We start from the raw sequence: 6,000 nt of genomic DNA, 5'->3' as shown, positions 1-6,000 counted from the left end.
GGAGGGAGCGAATCAGGCTGTGCACCTAAACGAACAACTTTGCTAGCAACCAATGCTGTTTACTTCCTCTTTGGGCGTTCTGCTTAGTCTCATGAGGCAATCCTAACCTGGCAACTAGCCAGGCACCATCTTTTAATGGCGGAGGCCGCCCTAGCCAGGGGCCTGCCTCCGACATTATCCTATTATCATCTTAATTTCCATTTTCTTTTCTTTCATTTTTTTAAAAGGTTTTATTTATTTATTTATTTGACAGAGAAAGAGAGAGAGAGTTGGAAAGGGAACACAAGCAGCGGGGGGTGGGGGGGAGTAGTAGAGGGAGAAGCAGCCTTCTCGAAGAGCAGGGAGCCAGATGCGGGGCTCAAGCCTATGACCAGGGGATCATGACTTGAGCTGAAGGCAGATGAGATACTCCACAACTGAGCCACGGAGACGCCCCTAATTTCCATTTTCTTGGGGATTAAAAAGGTCAACTATCTTTTTATGTGTCTATTTGTCATTAGGGAATTCTGTTGTGTGAGATTCCTTTTTTTTTTTTTTTCTTTTTTTGTTTTGCCTTTGCTATCAAGTCCCTTGCCTTTTAATATTGATGGGTAAGAGATCTGTAGATATTCTGGTTCGAATCCTTTGTTAGTTCTAGTTCTTCCAAATATCCCTATCTTAGTTTGTGATATGAGTTTTTACTTTCTTAATAATGTCTTTTGAGAAACAGATGTTCTTAACTGATCAGACTTTGCTTTAGTGGTTAAAACTATGTCTTGTTTTCAAGAGATTCTTCTCTACTCGGAGGTGATAAAATTTTCTCTTAAGTTTTAAAATTGGGTCATTTATTTTACACTCTCAATCCACCTATAAATTGATATTTCAGAATGGTATGGCAGAGGGGTTGAATTTTATGCTTTTTACATGGATAATCAATGATTCCATTTACTGAATAATCATGCCATATACATGTCCATATTTCAATGTTCTATAACCACTTTGGATTTTTAAGAAGTCCTGATATCTGAAATGAAGAAACTCATTGGTCTGTGAGAGTAATTTGGCCGTTCTTGGCCCTTTGATTTTCTACATGCTTTTTAAACTCAGTTTGTCAATTTTTAAGAAATAGCCTATTAGGGACGCCTGGGTGGCTCAGTTGGTTGGACGACTGCCTTCGGCTCAGGTCATGATCCCGGAGTCCCGGGATCGAGTCCCACATCGGGCTCCCAGCTCATGGGGAGTCTGCTTCGCTCTCTGACCTTCTCCTCGCTCATGCTCTCTCTCACTGTCTCTCTCTCAAGTAAATAAATAAAATCTTTAAAAAAAAAAAAAAAGAAAGAAATAGCCTATTAGGATTTTTACTGAATTGTGTTAAATCCATTCAGTCTCAACCCACTCCATTCTGACTTCAATGTCAATGTCCATTCTGACTTCAAGTCTCGAGGACTCCGCTGCAGTGATTTGCCAAAATCACAGAAACTCGTCATATTACCACATGGAGTGGATTTGTCTTCATCCTCACTTTACTTGACCCGGTAACAGTATTTAACACAAATAAGAACTCTCTCCTTTTTTTGAATCAACTTATGCTCTGGGCTTCGGAAACATTACACTGTCCTGATTTCCTTCCCAAATTAATGAACTCTTCTCAATTATTATGGCTGGCTTTTTGCATTGACCAACATCTGAAAGCTGGAGTGTCATGGGGCCTGGTAGTCAATTCTCCCTTCTTACTTGTCTTCCAGTCTGATGGCTTTAAATTTTACTATGTGCTGATATAGAACTGACCTGAGCTTCAGACTCACGGATGCAATTGCATAACTGACATTTCCAATTAAACTCCAAATAGATATTGTAAACTAAATGCACATGAAAAAGGACTCCTAAATCTGATCCTATTCCAGTCAAAGTCAATACCTCCATCATCTACCCAGTTGCTTCACCCCAAAAAACAAGGATCCCAATCATTCTAGGTTCCTCTTGCCCTCATCCTCTGTATCTAATCCATCAGCAAATGTGTAAGTGCTACTTCCGGAATACATTTTGAAACCATCTACTTTATCATCCCAGTCTAAGTCACCATCCTCTTTTGTTTTCACTACTACAAGAGCCCACTAATGGGTCTCTTTCTTTCTCTTCTTGTCTCCCCATAATTCACTCTTCGCCTAGCAATGAGAGTAACCTAATAGGGCAAAACACGTGCTGCCTTTGGTGAAAGTCTTCCAAAGTCTTCCTGTTGCACTAAAATAAAATCCAAACTCCTCACCGTGGCCTACAAAGCACTACAAAGCTGACTCCTGCCTTTCCCTTAGGTCCCTGCTGGCTGATTTCATTCCCATTGGCCTCCTTTAGCTTCCTCAAATACACAAAGCTCTTTCCCATGTCACTGAGGCCTTCAGCTCAGTGCACGGCTCTTACCACCTCATCTTTCTTCTATCTGCCTACATATCCTCATAGGAGCCTTCTCCGACCCTAAAAAATCAGGAATCATCTTATTTATATATTGGTTTACATGTTTATTCCTGACTAGAATTAAGTTCTTTGAGGCCTGAGGCCTTGTCTGTCTTGTTCATCCTTACATCTGTAGTACTTGGGACAATCCTTGGCATGTGGGAGATATTCAATAAATATTTACTGAATGGAGAAAACCTTCTCCCAGAGGGAGTGTGTGGTATGATAGGGAACAGGACAGACGACTGGGGCTTATAGAGCACTTAACTTTTTTTTTCTTCTTTCAACCACTAGGTTGAAAAAAAAAAAAAAAGGTAGGCAAATGGACTTGGTATAGAAAGGAACAGAGAAAAATGTAAACAACTGATTTATCGGGGTGTACGTGTTAATGGTATTTCCTTCCTTCTATTATGGTTGCTATGCTATTTGTGTAATAAATCCAGATTTGAAGAGAAAATTAACTTCTTTGGGTTCATACGGTCTTATAATGAAATGGGCTGCAGTCAGCTTCTGAAACCAGTATATAACTATGATTTTTGGAAGAAGAAATGAAACCTATAGGAAGGTGTTCATCTGGATATGCTCTTTCACCTTGTCTGATGATCTAATTTCTGCCCCCCATACTGAACTCACACACTTGTTTTAAAATCCAAAATACTACCTAAATTAAGAACACAGTTCTTTAACTCATATGTTTCATGTCTAATCTATTTTGGAGAAGGACAGGTTTAAACGACTGTCTTTTATCTCAGTTTTAACTATTATCTTAAGTTTTAGTTGGATATATAACTGAAAATGTACCATGGTTAACATAACATTCTGTCCAAAAATTAGAATATACTGGAACAGTCATAAATGATGATAAATACATACTTGTATATATTACTTACTTATTTAACAAATCCATACATAGTGCTTTCTGTGTGCCAGGCACTTTTCTAAGGTCTTTTAATAGGAAACCATTTGATCCCATTCTTATAAAAACTTTATGACATATGTACTATTATTATCCCCATTTTATATAGAAGGAAGATGATACACAGAGAGATTAAATAGCATTCCTAAGGCTTATAGAGCTCGTAGTCAATGCCAAAGCTTAGATTAAAATCCAGGCAGTTTCTTGCTACTGGATGTTCCCGTGATTGAAACTTGGTTATGGAAATGAAAATGTTTTCTTCATCCAATTGCAATAATTTCCACATGCTTGCCACATGCCTGTCCTTTTGAATAGTTGCTTGTTCTGAAACATCATGAGAGGAGCCAGTGCCAGGGATAGCTAGTGAAGTATCATTTAACACCATGGGTTCTGAAGGATATCATTAATACTCCCATGGTCAGAGCCACCGTTGACCATATTGTAGCCTGTGCAGAAGACCATTCCCAGGCCATGACCCGTTGAGACTGGATATGATCGGCACATCTTAGAGTTGCTTGGGTTTAACTATCTGCAGTGACCTTGTGAGTGGCCTACAGACTTAATAGCTTTCTCAGAGAAAGACTTCCAACTGGGAGATCCTTCTCTCTACATTGCCCATTTTTAGTTTTCATCCATCAAAATTTATTGTTAAGAGAATGTATTAAAATGCCAGTCAGTGTCCTGGATACTTGTCATGTCTCTTCCATTTTGAGTTCACTAGAAAGAAAAAAATGCTTACATGTTTAAATATGTCTCCATATATGGTGTACTCTAGAGATAGTTTTTTTTTTTTTTAACTCTGTGTGAAATGTTATGATTTTAAATGCCTTTCTGGGTACTTTCAGAGATGGCAACAAAGCTAAGCCAAGATTCTATGAAAGGCCACATTCGTTCCTTAGTTCATCTGCCTTTAGATAGTTTTGAGAACAACCTATGAGATTCTCAATTTAGTTGATTGGGAATTAGCAGGCTTGGTACTCCTGGTCCTCTGGGCTTAAGCTCAAAACGTAGATCATTCCTAGAATGATCAGAATGGGACAAGTCAGGGTACAGGGGACCTGTGGGGTCCTGTGGTCTGATTTTTCCCTAGATAAAGAGCCTGAGGCTCAGAGAGTTGATCATAGATCCTGTGCACACAGCTGGCTGGTTACAGGAGAATGACACTGGAATCTCAAATTCCAAAGTCCTACTTTTTTTTTTTCTGTTACATCTCTTTATATCCTGTACTCCTGTAGAAAACACAGACTCTACCTTGTGTGAATACCTTAAAACACCATGCCCCAACTTTGCTATTTGCCCTTGTCCATATTCAGTAGGACAATGAGTGGAGTCCTTTGAGCATTAAGTGTGATCTATACCATCTTTAGGAAGAAAAGTCCATTCCTAGCTCACAAATGCAGACTAGTGGTTTATTAGTCATGACTCAGGAGTTGGGGCTCCACCACTAATTATATGGGTTAATTAACTAGTCAATTAACTTTTATGGGCTTTTCCCAATTATGAAATAAGAGGTTTGGGTGGTGGTCTGCTGTGTATTCTCCAGCTCTTATATTCCATGTTTCTGTGAACTCTACTTGTGGGTCCCCATTATCTTGTCTTTAAGGTGCATTTGGAACATGTAACACTACTTTTAGGTCTTGATTAAATGAGTTCATGTGTTTTAGTAACCTCGTCAATTTTGCTACCTTATTTTTCCCATGTTGCTTTCAGTACTTCGGACCCTAACACTAATATTCTGTTCTTTTCTTCCAAATTACCACTAAATATACAGTGACTTGTCATTCTGCTCTGGTTGAATGCCCTGTTGAGATGTACAGAATGACTTTGGGAATGACTGTGTCCTTGTAGGCTGGTGAGAGAGTAGTTCTGGACAAGGTTCAAGGTGTATCCAAAGCTCTCCGAAAACATGTGGGCTGAAGCATAGTGAAGCCTTGCGAGTAGGTGAAGCAAGAAGTGGTTTATGCAGCAAGATGACCAGGAAGGATCTCCCACCCAAAGTAATTTTCCCTCCGGTTTGCCCACACTGCCTGAACTTGATGCTGGGAGAGTAACTTCTCCAGTGGAAGTCACTCTGTCTGCAAGCGCCCACTTACAAAGTACTTCTGTTCAGAAAGAGGATTAACACACAAAGCTGGTATCAGTATTTCCCACCTCAGTGTGCATTCATTCAGAAACACCCCTCCTTGTAGTCTGTTGTCTTCAGGGGCTAAAGAAACGGGAGTTTTGATGGTCACAGGAAGTAGAAAGGGGACATTTTCAGAGCATGGAGCACTGCTGAAGGAAAGTATGGTGACTCTGTGGACAAAATAAATTCTGACTAGTCTTGGTAAGAGAAACAGTAGGTATGAAGCCAGATGTCAAATACCTCCAGGCCTCACTTTAGATGAACCCAATGACCACATATATTACAAAAAGACAGTCTTCAAGGATGTATGTTGTAGGACAAAGATTATAGGCTTTTGAATTAGAAGATCTGAGCTCTGAGTCTATTCTCTACAGCTTGTTTATGGTGCATATAACTTGCAGTTTCTGGGCCTCAGTTTCTCAATCTATAAAATGGGATATAATAATAATAATAATAATAATAATAATAATAATAACATAATTCTTCAGACGGAGGTGGCAAGGTTCAACAGAAAGGATGGAAGTCAAAT

General features: G+C 39.4%; 1 long non-coding RNA gene across 1 annotated transcript in view; it reads right to left on the bottom strand.

Annotated features, from left to right (window-relative positions):
• Positions 1 to 1,315: 1,315 nt before the first annotated feature.
• Positions 1,316 to 6,000, bottom strand: part of LOC131824946 (uncharacterized) — a 37,086-nt gene continuing 32,401 nt past the window's right edge. Inside the window, exon 4 of the long non-coding RNA XR_009351053.1 lies at positions 1,316 to 4,063. This is a non-coding gene — a long non-coding RNA (uncharacterized LOC131824946). The remainder of the gene's footprint in view (positions 4,064 to 6,000) is intronic.

Source organism: Mustela lutreola, chromosome 2, assembly GCF_030435805.1.
Source record: "Mustela lutreola isolate mMusLut2 chromosome 2, mMusLut2.pri, whole genome shotgun sequence".
In the NCBI taxonomy this organism is placed as follows: Eukaryota; Metazoa; Chordata; class Mammalia; order Carnivora; family Mustelidae; genus Mustela; species Mustela lutreola.
This window is presented reverse-complemented; position numbering and strand designations above follow the sequence as displayed.